General features: G+C 44.1%; 2 non-coding genes across 2 annotated transcripts; both read left to right on the forward strand.

Moving 5' to 3' along the window:
• Positions 1 to 16,072: 16,072 nt before the first annotated feature.
• On the forward strand, positions 16,073 to 16,144 carry TRNAH-GUG (transfer RNA histidin (anticodon GUG)). Its single transcript has one exon. It is a non-coding gene; the product is annotated as a tRNA-His (tRNA).
• A 2-nt stretch (positions 16,145 to 16,146) lies between these two features.
• Positions 16,147 to 16,237, forward strand: TRNAY-GUA (transfer RNA tyrosine (anticodon GUA)). Its single transcript is given in 2 exon segments — positions 16,147 to 16,183; positions 16,202 to 16,237. It is a non-coding gene; the product is annotated as a tRNA-Tyr (tRNA).
• Positions 16,238 to 19,686: the final 3,449 nt, after the last annotated feature.

Raw genomic sequence — 19,686 nt, forward strand, 5'->3', positions numbered from 1 at the left:
TTTAAGCTGTATTTGGTTTGAAGGAAAAAGTAGGGAAAGGAAGGGAAATGAAGGGAAACCTTTAGAAACCTTGCATAGGTTTCCTATGTTTCCCTTCCTTTCTCTACCTTCAAACCAAACATAGCCTTCTTTAAAATTAGTCCATGTATGATTGATTATAATCTCACAACCCCCTCATTATAATGAGCTAATTTATTGGATGGTTCAGTTTATTAATAACGTTATTTGAAATTATTTCTAACTTTATTTTTAAGCCTGCGTTTGGTTGCAGTGCAAACTTTGATTTATTTTTTGTTCTAAGTTTCATCTTTCTTATTTTATTTGATTGCAGTAAAAATGAAGAAAAATAAGACCTAAGGCTGAGTTTGGAAGGAATACAAATGCAAATGTGTAGAATGCAAAACCTTATATTTTGTATTATTTTATATGTATTAACACTGTATATATTTGCATTTGTATTGCTTTTAAACTGAGCCTAAAAAGAATAAAGTAAAACCCAAAACAAAATGAAACCAAAGCTTACATTCTTCTACTTTTATGCATTAAAATTACATTGCAACCAAACAGCTTAAGGTTCATATACTTCAATCTTCTCATAGGTCAACTCTAAATTGATCCCATCTATCAATGTCGGAATTAGTTCCAACTACCAAATACTTAACTTACGTAAATGTTAGGAACACGTCATCTCAATTCACCTGAACCCGCACAATACGTTGGATTGTTACCAGCCTACTGAGGACTGGGGAGGACCAGAGGCGCAAGCCATGATCCCAAGGAATAAATAATGGTATATAAGAAGACATAAAAAGAGATTCGGTCTGATCCCAATATGTTCTTGATATGCGGCTGTAGTGGCTTGTTGGGATGGTTGGTGGGATCATCAGATGCGAACTCATAAAATCATTAATTAATGTTGTTAGTTTCGGGTCAATGTAAAATTATTTCAAAACCAAAAAACTCCCTTTGGGTCTTCTTCAAAACCACATCTCTTAAAGTCCAAACAAGTTTCTAGTAAGTCTATCATAAATTAGAACTGAAGTAGCTGTAGCTTATAAATTGCTAGACCTTCTAGGAGGGGCTGACCATGTATGCTTGATGTTTTTGAGTGGTTGGTTCCTTTATTATTTTGCTAAAAAAATCTACAGTAAATTAATGCTTCCTTTAAGAGCATCCCATCTATCAATGTCTAGAGGAAAAGTATAGTCTTTGTGGCAAAGAAACACTTAAATCATCCCAGATTCCCAGACCTTCAGGTCATAATACTTTTCGGGTTACTAGCCTATTGCCAATTGAGGAAGAACAGAGATGCAAGGCATTACTAGCTAGAAGGGTAAATGAAATTAGCTAGATTTAAGAGATCGGGAAAAGATAGAGGAATTATCATAATAACACTCAAATTTTATTATCTATTTAATTGGGTTAGATGATGATATGAGAAAAACTTAACCAATCAACCCGTATCATAGAATTAGTGGCCAATCAAATATCACAAAAGGGGAATCAACTTGTGTTGAAATAAACCCTAAAATAAAAGATTTAAACCTAAGTAGTCATAGTTACAAAACTCATGATCTTATTTGACCATTGAATCATTTAAGTGGTTTAATCATTTATTTTCATTTTAATATTTGAATGTATGTTACAAGTAATGTAATAGGTAATATTTACAAAGTTTAAATTATAATGATAAATTTTGAAGCATATATTAATATATTACAATAATCTACATTTTGACTTAAAAAAGATAATATACATATTAAATTAGTCAATTTAATCAATATATATACTATAACTTTTATTATATTTATTGAAAATCAAGTTTTTGAAATATATATTTGAAAAAAAAAACTGAACCCAAAACCACCAAGACCAGAGAACTAATCCTAAAACCGACCTTCACAGACCAATATAAAAATTTATTCAAAACCAATAAATTCTTGTGGGGCTTTCTTAAAACCAATCCATGTATGACTATAACCTTACAACCCCCTCATTACAATGAACTAATTTATTGGATAGTTCGATTTATTAGCAACAACATTGTTCGAACTTAGAGGCCATATCCAAACAATCTTTTTAGTGGATCAACTCTAAATTAATGCTTACCATTATTTTTAAGGATCCCATCTATCAAAGTCCCCATGGATATAGTTTTGTGCAAAATATTCATTTCCACAAGTGATCTATTAGGCCCCGTTAGCTTTTCGGTAAGTTATTTACCCAAATAAATGCAATTATCTGGGTAAGTTTTTTTTGGGAAACACTTACCCAGGTAAGTGATTCATGTTCTTTCATTTCCCAAGTAAAAAAGGAAATGATCATTTTAACCATAAAAATTCATTATTAAAATGGGCATTTTTATCCCATTCAAGTATTAGAAACTTTCCCCCCAAGTGAGAAAGTTATTTACCCACCTAGGAGATGGGTACCCAGGAAAATAAACTTTCTCTGGTTCCCACATTAATTTGAAAAAGGAACATGGGGTTCTTGGTCAATGGGAACTGATGGTGCGCGATCCAGTCTGTCCTAGTTGCCGGTTACCTCGCTTCTGACGAGATCGGAGGTGCCTAAAACAAGGAAGAAAATGGAGGCTTCCGAGGAGGAACCCGGTTGGAACACTCCAAAGCTCAAGTTAGTGTTCTTCAGAAGACAAGGGAAATGAGGAATTCTAAGACCAGAAAACGCAAGAATCACATACCCTCTTCTTTGTGGGATGGGGGCCTTTTATAATTACCCTATACACTCACTTCCATGCCTCTACCAGGCATCATTACATCTGCCAGATCGGGTCACTTCCTCTGCTAATTGCCAGTTCGGGTGTCATAACCTCCACTGCCAATTGCCAGTTCGGGTGTCATAACCTCCATTGTTAGTTGCCAGGGCCGCCTCTGTCCGTCTGGGATGGTGGTTGTCATGTGTCGGTCCCCTAATCAGTCAGGTGCGCCGCCTTCGAGTACGATCTCCTAGGCGTTAGGTACAGTTGTTCAATCAGGCGACTTGGAGCCGAAGTGGTGTGCGAGGTGAAGTCTTGAGTTCAGATAGAAGTATGGCCCGAACTGCCCCTGGGCGGACAGTCGGTTTTTTGCCTTTGGTGCTCCTTGTAAGGCTCAGGACCTCGAAAGGAGAGCTCGGGACTCTTTAGTTCGGAGCTCAGTTTGTAGGTTCCTTCGAGGGAGCTCGGCTCTTTAGTTCGGAGCTCGGGTTGCAGGTTCCTTCGAGGGAGCTCAGCTCTTTAGTTCGAAGCTCATGTTGTGGGCCTGCTGCCGTGCCGAGCTGGCATTTCTGCCAGGTCACTCTTGGTTGCTTCCATGTGTCGCATGGCCAAGGGGTCGGGTCAAATCTTCCTCCATCAATTGCCCCCCACTCCCCGTGCTCAGGGTCTTGACCCGGCGTGGGGAGTTCACGGGATGACAGGTGGATTTGCCTCGAGACACTTTGGCCTTGATCAAGAACTTTTCTGGTTTGATCTGTTTATGTTCTCGATTCAACCGGGGTTGGCTTGGCTCGACCAGGGGTCAGTCCCGGGCTGCATGTGGCTCACATGCACCAACGATTTTCAAATTTTTTAATTTTTGAAACGTGCGCGCCAAAGTGTCTTTTCTTTGGGGAGTGCGCAACTGACTTTGCGGGGAGCCGTTGGATGGTTTTGATCTTGGCCGTTGATGCGCATGTACAGTGGCTTTAAATAGTGGGAGGACCCCCAGCCACTTTCCTCTGTTATCCTTTAGCGTTTGTTCCTTGAGCTCACGTCCAAGCTGGCCAGCTCGCGTTACTCGTTCGTAGTTCGGTAGCTTTTCCTGGTGAGTCCTCAGCCTTCTTTGTTTTTGATGTCTAGTTTTAGTAGCACGGATAGCCCTCTGGGGGGGTCAGACGCTAGTTCTACGAACCAAGCTGCTGCCCCCGGTAGCCATAGTGAGTTCGAGGCGGGGCCCGAGGTAGAGCTCAAGTTTGAGCCCATAGGCCGAGTCACCTCAGGTAGTTTGGCATCCACCTCTTGTCGAGGTCGGGTGCTAGATAAGTTCGGACCCTCTACTATGATGTCCAAAAGTCTTTGGTCCCTTATCATTCAGTACAACCTACCCGGGGAGTATACTTACTTTTTACCCCCGGGCGACTTTCCTTGGGAGCACGGTCTAGATAAGATCGTGATATTTCGGGAGCAGCTTTTTGTCGGGCTGCGCCTTCCCTTCCATCCCCTAATCGTTGAGGTTATGAACCACTTCGGCGTCACTATAGGTCAGCTTCACCCGAACTATATCCGCAACCTTGTCGGGACCATCTCCCTTTGCTGTGAGCATTGTCTTCCTTTGGACTTAGAAATTTTTTCCGCTATTCTCATGCTTAAGAACCAAGCGGGTCCCCTGCCCGGGCGTAGGAGGGCATACTACTTGTCACCTCGCCCGAGATTCAAGCTCTTACACAATCTCCCAAACAAGGTCCCTGCGTGGAAGCGGGACTATTTCGTGGTTCAAAGTGCTACAGGGAGGTCGTTTCCTACTTAGTGGGGTTTGGCCGCTCCTGATCCCGGTGTTGTTTTAGATGAAGACACAGTGAAGGGCCTCCAGGACTGGGCCCGGCTTGGGCTAAAATGCGAAGCCTATCTGACGGAGGATAAACTCATTCAGGTTGGTCTGAGTTCGGGTAGGTTTCTTGATCAGATAAAGATACCTTTGTTTCTATTTTTATTCCCGTCTTTTGACGCCGAGCTCCTTTTTGCAGGTGTTATGGAGGCAGACAAGACTCGAGGTGCGAACTTGTTTGCTGGCATGAAGCAGAAGAAGCGAGCTGCTAAGCGAGTTCACACCGATCCTTCCCGGGTGGCGGAGCCCGAGGTACCGAGGACAGAGCCTCCTGGGGAGCCCGAGGTGCCCCCTTCAGTTCAGGAGGCGGCAGGGGCTCCCTATGCTGGGGCTCCCTATGCCGACTCTGCCTATACCCGGGCTGCGCCTTCAGGCTCGGGGAGCCACGGTGGGATTGGGAGTGTGCTGACACCGGGCTACGCTCTCCGAAAAGCAAGGCCGCTACTTGTCCTGAGGAGGTCGCGTAGTGGGCCGATCTCCGTACCAATCACATAGGTGCTCGAGCTGCAACTCACACCATGGTGGTAAGTCGGAGTGGGTTTTTTTTTTTTTTGTCGAGCTAATTTGTCCTCGTTCTGGCAGGTGAACTCCTCTATCACGCCTTGGCAATCTAGGCAGAGAGACGCTTGAGACGGGCAGAAGCTGTCGAGGCGGCTTCTCGTGCTATGCGGGCTGAGCTATCAAGGTTTCAGAGGGACAAAGAGGCCTTAGGAATGGTGGTGAGACATATGGCCGACCTGAAGTTGGACTTGGAGCACGAGGTCGAGTACCTTCAAGAAGACATTAGGGAGAAGATGCAGATCTTTTCTCAGGTCATTGAGGAGGCGAAGGTGAAAGACGTTGAGGATTATATCGCCTCGCCACACTTTGACGACATGATGGTGGGCTCGTACAGACGGGGTTTCAAGTTGAGCTGATGGATGATAAGGAACACATACCCTGACCTCAATATCAGTGCCATAACCACCTCGCGCATCATTGAGGAGATGGCTGTCGTAGCTGATGACGATGCGGATTCCGAAGACAAAGCGGGTCCTTCGGGTGTTGTCGAAGTCCCTTCTGAAGGTGAGGAAGATTGACCTCTGGGCTTGTGAGCTCGTTTGTGTTTTTTGTTTGTTTGTTTTTTTTAAACACTGTAAAGCAAACATTTAGCAATGAAGTATTTTTTCTGTTCAAATGTGTTGTGCAAATATTCTCCATTTGCCGAAGTGACTATACCCGAGCTGCTAGACTTGTGCCCCGAGGCGAGTTAACATAGTAAGGCTATGTGCCCAATCTGTCCTCTGCCTCAGGATCCATACTTGTACAGATTGCTTTTGTCGATGAGGTGTCGGGTCATCTTTAGCTCGGTATTCTGCCCCTTTTGGTGCCGAGGTCATCTTTAGCTCGGCATTCTGGGCCTTAGGGTACTGAGGTTTTTGCTAGCTCGACAGTGGCTCATGGCCTGCTTAGTTTGATAACTTATAAGTAAAATCGTCTTAAGTTGACGATGTTCCATGCCCGGGATATCTGCTTACCTTCCAGGGTCTCAAGCTTGTACGCTCCCCCGAGTACTCTCTTCACTCGGTAGGGTCCTTCCCAGTTTGGCCTGAGTTTTCCAATGCCGGGCTCAGGTACCATGATTTTGCGGAGGACAAGGTTACCAACACGAAAGTCTCGTTTCTTAACTCTAGCATTGTAGTACCGAGCTACCCTTAGCTGGTATGCTGCGGTTATGATGTATGCGAGGTCCCTCGCCTCGTCAAGTAGGTCGAGGTTGGTACGTAGCTTGTCGTTATTAGTATTGTCGTTGTATGCTTCCAACCGAAGTGAGGGGATCTCGATTTCAGCTGGGATGACTGCCTCCGTGCCGTAGGTGAGGTTGAAGGGAGTTTCTCCGGTGGTGGTCTTCTATGTAGTTTGGTAGGCCCATAGGACACTGGGTAGCTCGTCCGCCCATAGTCCTTTAGCTCGGTCTAGCCTGACTTTTAGTCTGCTAAGGATAGCTCTGTTCGTGACTTCTGTCTAGCCATTTGCTTGTGGGTGCGCAACCGATGTGAAGTTTTGTCGTATCCCCATGCCTTGGCACCACTCTTGGAATTTGATGTCTTCGAACTGCTTACCGTTGTCGGAGATCAACACCCGAGGTAGCCCGAAGCGGCATACTATGTTCTTCCAGAAGAAGTTCTGGGAATTCCGAGCTGTGATGGTTACGAGAGTTTCAGCTTCAACCCACTTGGTGAAATAGTCTACTACCACTATTAGGAACTTCTTCCCTCTTGTTGCTGGCGGGAATGGCCCGAGTAGGTCGATACCCCATTGTGCGAAGGGCCATGGGATAGTAAGGTACTTGAGGTCAGCGGTGGGCTGATGGTGAATATTGGCGTGTTTTTGGCACTTCTCGCATTTCCTAATTAGCTCGACGGCGTCTGCTTTCATTGTTGGCCAATAGTACCCCTGTCGTAGTGCCTTCTGAGCGACGGCCCTTCCCCCCAAGTGTCTGCCACATAGGCCTTCATGAATGTTGCGGAGTACGAGGTCAGCTTCGGGAGGTCGCAAGCAGCACAGGTAAGGGAGCGTGTAGGATCTTCGGTACAGTCGTCTGTCTATCATAACGTACTTGGCTGCCTGATGCTCTACCCTCCTGGCGGCATTGCGTTCTTCGGGGAGGGTTCCATGTAGCAGGAAGCTCACGAGTGGATCAATCTAGGTCGGTTCTGCTTGGGCGACAGGAGCGACCTCCTCTGCTCCTCGGAGAATGCTGGGCCGAGGTAACTCCTCTATGTACACAGTTCTCATGGTGTTGTCATCGGTGCTGGCTAGTCGGGACAGGGCGTCGGAATCAATTTTCTCTGACCTCGGGATTTTCTTGATGAAGTGTGACTAGAAGCTAAGCAGTGCCTCTCTTACCTTTGCCAAGTAGGCGATCATAGCTGGGTCGCGGGCTTCATATTCTGCTGTAACTTGGTTGACCACGAGCTAGGAATCACTGCAGATAACTATGTCTTTTTCCTTTATTTCTTGCGCTAGGGCAAGTCCGGCTATCAACGCCTCGTATACTGCCTCATTGTTGAATGTCGCGAACTCAAAGCGTAGTGCGTACTCCAGTTTTGTGTCACTCGGACCGCGGAGAACTACACCGGCTCCGCTACCTTGCTGGTTTGAGGAACCATCTACATGAAGGATCCAGGTCTTTTCATCCCAGTTCACACTTGTCCTAACCAGGAGAGATACCAAACTAGGTGCGACCTCACAGGGCTCGGACTCAGCTAGCCTGGGAGCACCGAGCTCACCCAAATTGGGAGCCATGTGCTCAACCGGGCCAAGGTCCTCGGAGCTGAACGTGCATTTTGCAACGAAATCCGCCAAGGTTGGGCTTTGATGGCGGTTCGGGGCTTATACTGAAGGTCGTACTCACTGTGTTCGATGGCCCACTTTGTCAATTGTCCATAAACCTCGGGCCTGAGTAATACTTGCCTCAAGGGTTTGTCAGTGAGCACGGTGATGGTATGAGCTTGGAAATACGGGCGGAGTTTGCAGGCCACAATGACCAGCGCATATGACAGCTTTTCTATCTCTGGATATCTCATTTCTGCTCCCTGCAATATCTTACTAACATAGTAGATGGGTCGTTGGACCCGATCTGCTTCCTTTATCAATACCGAACTGACCACTTCGTCGTTTGCCAAAAGGTACAGTTCTAAAACATCGCCCTCTTCGGGTCGAGTCAACACCGGGATGATGGCAAGGTATTTCTTGGGCTCGTCAAATGTGAGCTGGCAGTTTGGGTTCCACTTGAACCCTTTGCCTTTTATTGCCTTGAAGAAGGGCAAGCAACGGTCTGCTGACTTAGACATGAAGCGACTTAGAGCAGCTATCTTGTCATTTAGCCTCTGAACCTCTTTTACTTTTCAAGGTGGTCTCATATCTAGGATGGCCTTTATTTTGTCCGAGTTGGCCTCAATACCGTGCCAGTTGACGATGTACCCTAGGAACTTACCCGAGGTGACACCACACTTGTTTGGGTTTAGTTTCATGCTAAATTGACGCAGAATTTGCAAGACATAATGCAAGTCTTGTATTAATTCATGCAAAAACTGTGTCTTGACGATCATGTCATCTACATAGCATTCTATCTTCGTGCCAATTAAGGGCTGAAACAGCTTATTCACAAGTCTTTGGAAGGTCGCCTCAGCATTTTTCAGTCCGAAGGGCATGACCTTGTAGCAGTACAGGCCGAACTCGGTTATGAAGGTGGTTTTTTTCTCGTCGGTCGGGTCCATCCTGATTTGGTTGTAGCCCGATTAGGCATCCAGGAAGCTTAGCAACTCGTGTCCCGATGTCAAGTCCACTAGGCGGTCAATCCTGGGGAGGGGGAAGCAATCTTTTGGGCAAGCTCGGTTCAGGTCGGTATAATAGATGCACATGCGCCACCTGTCGTTTGCCTTTTTTATCAGAACTGGGTTGGCTACCTAGCTCGGGTAATGAACTTCCCTTATGAAGTCTGCTGCGAGGAGCTTCTCGACTTCCTCATCAACCGCCCTCCAGCGTTATGGGGCTAGGTTGTGTTTCTTTTGTCTAATGGGTCTGACTACAGGGTTAGTATTGAGCTTGTGAGTTATGAGCATAGGGTCTATGCCAGGCATTTTTGCCGCGAACCAAGCGAAAACATCTAAGTTACTGAGTAAGAAATGCACCAGTTTGGATCGCAAGGGTTCTTCAAGGGATGCTCTGACCTGAAGTAGTCTGGCGGGGTCCTCTGCCGAGACAGAAATGGGAACAGTTTCCTCTGTTCCTGCAGCTCGCTCCTCCTTCTGTTCCGTAGGTCACTCCAGTTCGAGGTCGCTGGTTATTTTGGCCTTTCCCTTGAGGGTGGCAGCGTAGCACTTGCGGGACTCGAGTTGGTCGTCCCGCACTACCCTGATGCTGAAGTCCGTTGGGAACTTCATGGCCAAATAGTAAGTGGACACCATAGCTTTTAAAGCATGGGTGGTCGGCCAACCTACTATGGCATTGTAGGGGGAGGGGTCGCGACCACCAAGAAATCGTGACTGAGTCTTACCGTGCTAGGCCACATGCCGACTTCCACAGGTACTGTGACTTTTCCCAGGGGTCTGACCTCTTCTCCGCTGAAGCCGACCAGCGAGGTGTTCACGGGCTTCAAGTCACTCTCTCGAACTGGAGCTTGTCGAAGGCCGCTTTAAAGAGGATGTCTGCCGAACTACCAGAGTCAATGAGTACCTACCGGACTTCGAAGTCATTGATTTTCATCTTTATGACAAATACATCATCGTGGGGGTAGTGGACCCCGTGTGCATCGTCTTCGGTGAAGAATTTAGGGTCTTCCGTCCTTAGGCCGCTTTGGGGGATTTCGTTTTTCTCTGGCGGCTTCTCGAGTTGACGCACGAGCTACTGCCGAGGTGCACCCTGCCACGACCAATCCTCCAATGATCACGTGGGTTGTTCCCCGAACTGGTCTTTCCTCTGGGGGATGCTTCTGTGGTTCCGCTGGCTGGCTACTGGACCTGGGAGCGTCTTTGTTGTGCTCTCCCTATCGACCTGGCTTATTACTATTATTATTATTATTATTGTGTTGTATAAAATTTCGTAGATATCCGCGACGGATAAGTTTCTCTATTTCATTTTTCCCTTCAGACGGGGTGGCCACTTCACATATGGGGCGTCTTTGATCGTCATTAAGATCTCGCCCCGCTTTGCATTTAAGGGTGTGTAGCCCGTCCGAACTGCTAAGGGAGCTCGGAACGGCTGGCTTGGCTTCGTCCCTCGAGCTGGGTCTTTCCTTCTTCTGTCATCTGGATTGGAGGGCTCGCCTTCCCTCTTCCTTTTCTCGATCCCGCTTTTGGTTCTTTGGTTGATCTTCTCCTCTGTTCTCATGAATTTGTCCGCGAGCTTGAGGAATTCAGCCACGGTCATGGGCTGGTTAATTACCATGTGCCACTTGAACTCCTTGTGTGTTACTCCTCTCTTGGCTGCCGCGAGCTGCACCGCGGGGTCCAATCGCGATATCTGCAAACATGCATCATTGAACCGCTTGATGTAGCCCCGGATGGACTCTCCTTCTCTCTGGACTACTCCGAAGATGCTCTCCTCGGTTCTGGGGCACTGCTTGCTGGTAACGAAGTGCGCGGTGAAGACCTGCACAAACTGGGTCCAACTTCTTATTGACTCGAGGGCCAGGTTCCCGTACCAGGTGCGGGCCACCCCCTTGAAGGTGGTGGTGAAGGCCACACACATGTAGGATTCATTGGCCCTTGCCAGGTGCATTTGGGACTGGAAGGCATCGACGTGGTCGTTGGGGTCGAAGGACCCATCATACTTGTCTAGAGAGGGGAATTTGAAATCCCTGGGCATAGGGACTGCAAGGAGTTCTAATGAGAGGGGGGAAGGGACTGAGAGAATAGGGGCAGCTTTTACCTCGTCCGAGCTTGTCTCTTCTTTACCTTGGAGCTCAGGCAGGATGCGGGTGGAAGTTCGGCGACTTCGCCGGCACCTTCATTGCTACTTAGAGGGCCTAGTATTAGCGTTGCTGGCTTCGGTAGTGCCGAGCTCGATGGGCCCGGACTGTCGGTAGTCTGTTGACTTGAGCGATAGCTCAAACTTGGAGTGCCGAGGTGCTAACTTGGCTGGTAAGGAGGTTCCTGATCCACCGGCGAGTTGCGAGGCGGGGGTGATTGGTCTTTCCCTCCTGCCCGGGGATGAGGCTTGGCTCTTGGAGGGGTTCTAAAGTTGGGAGGCTTCTCCTCGGTGGAGGCATCTGCCCTGAGGGGAGGGCTTGACCGGCTTCGGAGCGGGGTGCCGAGGTGGAAGTTGTGGTTGGTTCAGAGGCAGTTGGGGGAACTGCTGTTGATAGTGATACTGAGAGATGTGGTGCAGTACTTGATGCTAATGGAGCTGATGGAGCTGATGCTGCTAGAACTACTGCATTTGGGCTTGCATTGCCCACATGCACTGCATCAAGTCATCAAACTGGTTTTGGCTAGTCGCCAGGGGGACAGCAGTTGGTTCAGTAAAGGCTGTCTCGACAAGGAGAGGAAGGGGAACATTCACAGGTGCACCATGTTTGGTGCGTTGAGGCTAGGGATTCCGTCCGTCGATAGGGAAATGATGAATTGTCCTATGCACACGGTGGCGGGCTGGGGGTGTTCCCCTACAACATTCAAGTCGGCGTTGTGCCTGCTGTTGCTGGGAGAAGCCATGGAAGCTAAGGTTTCTTTGAGAGAGAGAGAGAGTGTGTGTGTGTGTGTGTTAAAGGTTAGGGGAGGCTTTTTGAAGCATTCCCACAGACAGCGCCAAATGATGGTGCGTGATCCGGTCTGTCCTAGTTGCCGATTACCTCGCTTCTGACGAGATCGGAGGTGCCTGAAACAAGGAAGAAACCGGAGGCTTCCGGGGAGGAACCCGGTTGGAACACTCCGAAGCTCAAGTTAGTGTTCTTTAGAAGGCAAGGGAAATGAGGAATTCTAAGACCAGAAAATGCAAGAATCACATACTCTCTTCTTTGTGGGATGGGGGCCTTTTATAATTACCCTGTACACTCACTTCCATGCCTCTGCCAGTTCGGGCATCATTACCTCTGCCAGTTCGGGCATCATTACCTCTGCCGGTTCGGGCATCATTACCTCTGCCAAATCGGGTCACTTCCTCTACCAGTTGCCAGTTCGGGTGTCATAACCTCCACTGCCAGTTGCCAGTTCGGGTGTCATAACCTCCACTACCAGTTGCCAGTTCGGGTGTCATAACCTCCACTGTTAGTTGCCAAGGCCGCCTCTGTCCGTCTGGGATGGCGGTGGCAGGTGGCCGTTGGATGGCAGTTGTCATGTGTCGGTCCCCTAATCAGTCAGGTGCGCCGCCTCCGAGTACGGTCTCCTAGGCGTTAGGCACGGTTGTTCAGTCAGGCGACTTGGAGCCGAAGTGGTGTGCGAGGTGAAGTCTTGAGTTCGGATAGAAGTATGGCCCGAACTGCCCCTGTGCGGGCAGTTCGGGTTTTTTGCCTTTGGTGCTCCTTATAAGGCTTAGGACCTCGAAGGGAGAGCTCGGGACTCTTTAGTTCGGAGCTCGGTTTGTAGGTTCCTTCGAGGGAGCTCAGTTCTTTAGTTCGGAGCTCGGGTTGCAGGTTCCTTCGAGGGAGCTCGGCTCTTTAGTTCGGAGCTTGGGTTGTGGGCCTGCTGCCGTGCCAAGCTGGCGTTTCTACCAGTCACTCTCGGTTGCTTCCACGTGTCGCATGGCTAAGGGGTCGTCAGGTCAAATCTTCCTCCATCAGGAACCAAAATCCCATTGACCAGATTTCCCCCTATCAAAATCCAAAAAAAGAATGTCCTCTTAATATTATCATTGAATTGATCTCAACCATCTAAGTGATGCATCAAAATTTAAATTAATTTGGGCTATTAAAGCAATTTTTTTTCAATATTTCAAAAATCTTGACCAATTAAACTACCCTTATGGTTTAGCTAGTGGACTAATTCATCCTTATTGTTTACATATTGTCTTGAGTACCTAAGTTTTTTGACAATTGTCTAAAACCTCCATTTCCCTTAACTTTCCGTCAAATTCCATTCACATGTAATGTCACGTGATTAATATATTTTTTAAAATACCTAAAATATGCTTTTCTCGTCATCTTCTCATCAAGAGCTTTTTTTTATTCCAATTTCTGCTCCAGAGTATAGATTTCTCAACTGCAGCACCGTCACCAATGCAACCCCGTTGAGTATCTTGCCTTCGGAAGCTCACCGGTGCAACACCAGCAAACTAGAGACAATGAAAAAATTTCTATGCACTCCCATTCATAGTCATTACCGTTGAGACCGTCACCAGATCTCTCATGATTTCCAGGGAAACTGGACAGAGAAAATAAGGTGAAATATCCAAATTCAAGGAAATCCAGAAAGAAAATCCGAGCTCAAGCGCAAGATTTCAAGAGAAAACAGAGAAAGCTTTACTGATGAAGAAAATTAGGAGATCATCATCTTCCTTCGTCTCCACCTCACAAATCCCCACTTCCTTCGTCTCTGCCTGTTGTTCTTCTGCCCAAGATGATGGACACAGTCCCCCTTGTCACCCCTTTGGCCGAATAAGATGAGGAAAAGAATAAGAAAAGTTGGCTTGCAAAATTATAGAAAAGGAAAGGAATCAGAAATTCTCTTGTTGTATAAAACCACGTGTTCTCCCTTCCCCAAACGAATTTAGAATAAACATTTAGTGTCTGTTTGGCATAGTTGCCGTTGTGGCGCCGCATCAATGCCACATCAGAAAAAATGGTGGTCCGAAAAATGGGTATTTGTTTAAAACCATTTTTCATAAAAAATAGTGCTCCAAGTCATGTGTTAGAAATTGGGAAGGCATGGCTTGGAGCAACACTGAATTTAGCGTTTTCTGGAGTTGCAGCTTGTTGCTACCAATATGAACGTAAGGTGGCATTGGATAATGGGCACCAGTGCTGAAAACGTTTCCTGGAACATTAGTACCAAACAGAAAATATTGCTGTTGCTCCGGGAAACGTCCAACCTAGCAACAACATTTCCAAACATTAAAGAAAGGGCACCGTTTTCTGTGCTTCCAATCACACATCAACAGATCTACAGCATTGATGCCAAATATATACTTAACTTCCAAATTCCAACAGCATCATCCCCAACCTTTAATCGAATCCTCACGTTTTTCCTCTTAAATTTGGGTCAAGTCAAATTCTAGGCATTCCTCATCAGTAAAGTTTTTTGGTTTTTCTTTGATTGAAGCGTTTTTTGAGCAAGATTTTGTAAAGCTTTCTGGGTTTCTTTGATTAAAGCCTTTATGAGCAAGATTTTGTAAAGCTTTCTAGGTTTTCTCTAATTGAAAATTTTTCCTTTCGACGACTTCAATGCTGTAATTCTGTGGGCCTCTATTGCCCTCGGCCCTCTTTGTAACTCTGTTGAGGAGTGAGTCGAAATGAAGACCCCGGCCCTATGCGCTTAATTGAGTACGTTTGTTTTTGCTTTTTGAGTTAAAAGAAGTGCATCGTCTGCGAGAGTCTAGTATTCTGCTAATAGAGAGGGATTGCTAATGATATTCTAGAAAGTCTCCTTTCATGGGTGTTAATTTAATGGGGAATGACGGAAGCTCCATTTATTATCACAGACACTTGCCAAAAATGACACAGGAATTCATCATTTTCGCTTGACTGGTGTTGCTTCATTTTGAAAATTTGGAGAATAATGGGTAAAATAATTTTTTTATCTTTCGGTCAATAAACATTAATGGCAAAAAGGATTTAATCAATTATCAAAAAGCTTAAAAATACTCAAACAATATGTAAATTGACTAAACTTACCCTTAAATAAATCATCAAAATTTCTTATAAATATTAGTAGAAGTAATGTACTAAATAAAATAAACCAACTTCAACCATCCAAATCTTGTTCCAATATTTCATTTAATCCATTGATCTTAGTAGATCACTTTAATGGCTTTGATACAATAATTTGTGATTTCATTTAAATTAATGGACAAGATTAATTGAAATCTCGATGCATTATTTGGACGGTGAGATTAGTTGATTGATCTTAGGAGGCTAGTATATGAAGCAAGTATGAGGTCAGCTCATAGAGAAGCCATCTGCTCCGACATAGCTCCATCTGCTTCTAAATTTCTTGTTATGCCTCTCACGTTGTTTTTGCTGTAGTTGTTCTTCCAATTGATGTACTGGATCTGATCCTTCAACATTGAAGTACCCAACTCTCAATGAATAGTTCCACCCATTCTCCATTGACCCAGGCTTTGTCAGTCCGGATGACCTGGAGATAAATTATACACATCTGGCTGAATTATCTATCATGGTTGAACCGTTGGTGTTTAATACAGTTGGGTTCCAGAGTGAACACTGACATGTTCAACCGTGATAGGTAGTTCAGCCGGGTGTGTATGTTTTTGTCTCCAGTTAATCCATTCCCAGGCCTCGTCAAATCTCTTGTTGATATTTATTTGTTTGCCCATGCAGTTATTGGGTTGGTGTCCTTGATATGATTTAATCTGATCCATTTATAGTCAAATTTGTTGATCCATTTATAGCCTAATTTGTCTTCCCCAACAGGCAACAGGCCACTGACCATTGGCGCTGGGGGTGAAGGGGAAAGCCCAATTAATAGTCATGCAAATATGCACGTTTTCTGTTGTTAATAGTTCTCTCCTATTGTTGTTAGTTGTTACTGGTTGAAAGTGTTACCGGTTCTCACTTTTATGAATCATATGTTCACACAAGAGTTCAATACCACACACTCTCGACACTCTTTCACTTTCTGTTTTAAAACGGTTTGATCTAATACCATAAAGACATTACCAATACCAATCGAATTCTATAAGTTCGGTCTTCAGGAATGCTAAGTAGAATTTACCAATATAAAGTTCTATGCGATACACGTCTCCTGATCAAAATCAAAATGGTGCGCATCATTTTGGAGGGATGCGACAGGATTTCTTCTCTTTTATATAATAATAAAAGGTTGTCTCAACTTGTGGCTGTAGTTTAGTGGTGAGAATTCCACGTTGTGGCCGTGGAGACCTGGGCTCGAATCCCAGCAGCCACAATCCAACCTTAGCTCAGTTGGTAGAGCGGAGGACTGTAGTGGGAATGACCTTTAGCCATCCTTAGGTCGCTGGTTCGAATCCGGCAGGTTGGATCACCTTTTTCATTTTTTCTTTGACCCATCGAATTAAACATACCCTAATTAATAAAAATGTTGATTAAGAACCGTTTAATATTTGTCATCATGTTATCCTTTCAAAATCCTTATTTTGCCCTTACACACACACCTTATCAATAGTTGAAATGGGTTTATAAATTTTTCAAAGACCAAGTCACCCAGTTGCCACCATAAAAGGCTTGGGTGGCTCATATCCATTCCTAACGTTCCTAGATAGCCCACCACAAAAAGACGGAGTGACCTGACTTCCCACCCAGTTGTCTATATAATCGAATCGGATGGGCTCGACTCCAGAGAAGAGTGAAGACGAGAGATTAAGGTACCTCAACTTGGGATTTCACCTAGAAAAGTGTTGCCGCTCAGATACAGGTAATTCAAGTGTCTTATATCGAGCAGGAAGGGATTTACCTCACCAGACAATTCGGATCCATGGAAGTTGAGCTTAATTCACAACATGACCTGTTGTGTTGTCGCGTCCAACTCCAAACCATGCACAACAATCTTCGCCCACCCAAGACGACACTCCACTAAAGTGATAATGGAGACCTTTCTTCAATTTGATAAGTGCTTGTCGCTCTCTCTCTCTCTCTTTCTATGTGATTTGGGGTGACCCAACCCAGCCTATTTGACTCAGCCCATGAGCGTCAAATCAGAGAACGAGATCTACTACAACAGGGGTTACCCTATCCCCACCGTACAGAACCAACTACGATGCACCCACATGACCCTACCAGACCTGTTGTAGGGATACGGCTCTCATCTCAAGCGTTCATCTTCACCTATCTTCGGGCAGTTCAAGTATAAATAGGGGTACTCCCACTCCAGGTAAAGAGGTTACAGAAACTCAAGACCTACAGCTACTGTCATAATGGCTATTATAATAATTGCTATTGTGACTTTAGCCTAGAACTATCTATCAGGATCCTATCTTGATACTCTCCTTTTGTACCCTGTACTAATTTGACCGTCGGAGACTCTGCTTTGGATTCTCACCCGGGGCCTTTGACGAGTTCTTACCTTGCAGCACTTCATCCATCTACCCTCGGTTTCTATCATACTCGGGGTCTACTCCACCTCGGTTTCAACAACGACCTCTCTGAATCTTCAAAGCCTTCAACCAACCTTCAAAACCCAAAGACAAAATTACTTTATTATCCCCGACCATACTGAACACCAAAACTATGTAACTCGAGTGAGTTTGAAAGTGCTCCATTGCTTTACTGAAATCATCTGGAAGGAATACAAGCATTATTACATTAATAGTGGAACAACATTTATTCCATGTCCCCATGGCCGGCCTTCCTGCCGCTTGTTTCATGAATTAATGACTCACAAGATGAAGATATATATACAATTGTATATATATAATTGTATTTGTCGGAGTAATTTGCATTATATCTGCTATTACTGTGGGCCAAAAACAAAAAACATATATCTGCTATTACGTACTGTGGTCGCAAAATATCATGTCAACTGATTTTTTTAAACATATATAGTACATTTACATTTCATTGCAAGTCAACTTTGTAAACAGTATAAGCACAAATGTTTGAATTATATGTTATTTCGATGATTTAGATTAATTCAACTTAAGTGGGTCCAGCTGTAGGTAAAATAGATGACTAATTAGGTACTCCCTGGTTATTTTGTTAGAAGGCCCAAACGATTAATAACTTAGGTTTAGGCTTATTTTAAGTTTTACAAAAGCAGCATAAAGTTCAGGTGATGCAAGTGGTGAGGAAGGACACTAGCCCATTTAGTATTAAGTCAGGCTGGTTCAGGTCGGATTGAGGTCAACCTAATCTAACCTGAGCTGTTAAACCACAACTCTAAGACTTGGATTGGATTGGGTTTAGGTTGATCTGACTACCTTCACTACTTTCTTTTGTTAAATGTTCTTATTTCCTACCCTCAATTAAGAGTTAAGTTAATTGAATTTTAGCATTATTACTTGTAAAAGAATATACTTATCATGTTTTAGAAAAATTATGCCTTTAAGCTTAAATTTTGTGACATACAATACATACATAAATGCATAAATATATACTAGCAAAAACTACTTATTTAAATGCATGAATATATGCATATATATACAGATATACATAAATGCATACATAAATATTTGTTTAATTACATAACATTTGTACATATAAATATGAAGTTAAATCAGTTTTGGATTGTATCGGATTGGTCATGCCTCAATCCTAACCCAACCCCAAGTTAAGTTGAGTTCATACTTTTCAACCCTAGTCCTAACCCAAACTTCAACTCAACTCAACTTTTTTAAGCTAGAATTAGGTTAAATCAGCCCCAAATTGCAGCCTTATCCATGAAGAGACAAATTTTTATGAGTATGCGCACATAGCAATTAATTTTGGGTCTTGGTGCATTAAACGGATGATCGTGATCAATATTTAGATCTATGCAGCTATTAGAAAATTCAATTTAATAGTTGGATTTGAGCATAACAATGGACAGCCAAATCAATGCACTTCATTTCCTTCTTATTCGTGTAATGTGTGCTATGGTCTACATAAGCTCTGATCAATAAAAATAGATAAAATGGTAGTAACTATGTAACATATTTTTGGGGTAGAAAAGGAGAGAGATGGTTACCATGAGCAAAGCCCCTTGGAGTTACTTTCCTCAAATTAAGAAATAGATGAGATGCCATTGAGTAGGTTAAGTTCATTTTTTATTTAAAATTTACTTTTTTTTTAGATCATAAAAAATATAATTCACAAAATATTCAATAAGAGATTCCATGGAGCCTTGGAGGCATATAAAAGATTAGGAGAAATTCAAAGTATCAATGCATATCATACAACATATATCAAGTTTTTTAACCCATCAAAATGTTATTTACAATTTTACATAGATTCTGGGGTGTCTTTATGTTCAAATATAAGAATCAAAATCAAGTTTAAAATATCGTAAATTATAGGTAACCATCAAATGTATAAATTTTTGAACCACACCATTTAAAAAGATTTGGGGGTGAGTCTTGTAATTAGTAAATGCTTATGAACATCCACATGCACCACCGGGGCCAAAACAGTAGAATATTTCACAATTCATACTGGCTTCGCATGCTAAGATTCCATTTGAAGCAAAATGAGTGCTCTTTTCATACCCAATTTGTTTCAAATGGAATCACAGCATGCAAAGGCTATATGAGCTCGTGTGAAATATTCTACTATTTTGACATTAGTAGTGCATGTGGATGTTCATGAGCATTTACTAATTACAAGAATGTTATTATTCGTTACTTTGAATTTTTTTACTAATTACAAGAGTGTCATTGTTTGACACCTTGTGGTTTTTACTAATTACAAAAGTGCCATTGAAAAGTAAATCATTGTCTTTTTTAGTCTTGCATATAGCATTAAGTTTTCATGTAATTACAAAAGTGCTATAAAAAAGTA

This window comes from Nelumbo lutea, chromosome 3, assembly GCF_056320005.1.
Source record: "Nelumbo lutea isolate HS-2025 chromosome 3, American lotus-T2T, whole genome shotgun sequence".
NCBI classification, from domain to species: domain Eukaryota; kingdom Viridiplantae; phylum Streptophyta; class Magnoliopsida; order Proteales; family Nelumbonaceae; genus Nelumbo; species Nelumbo lutea.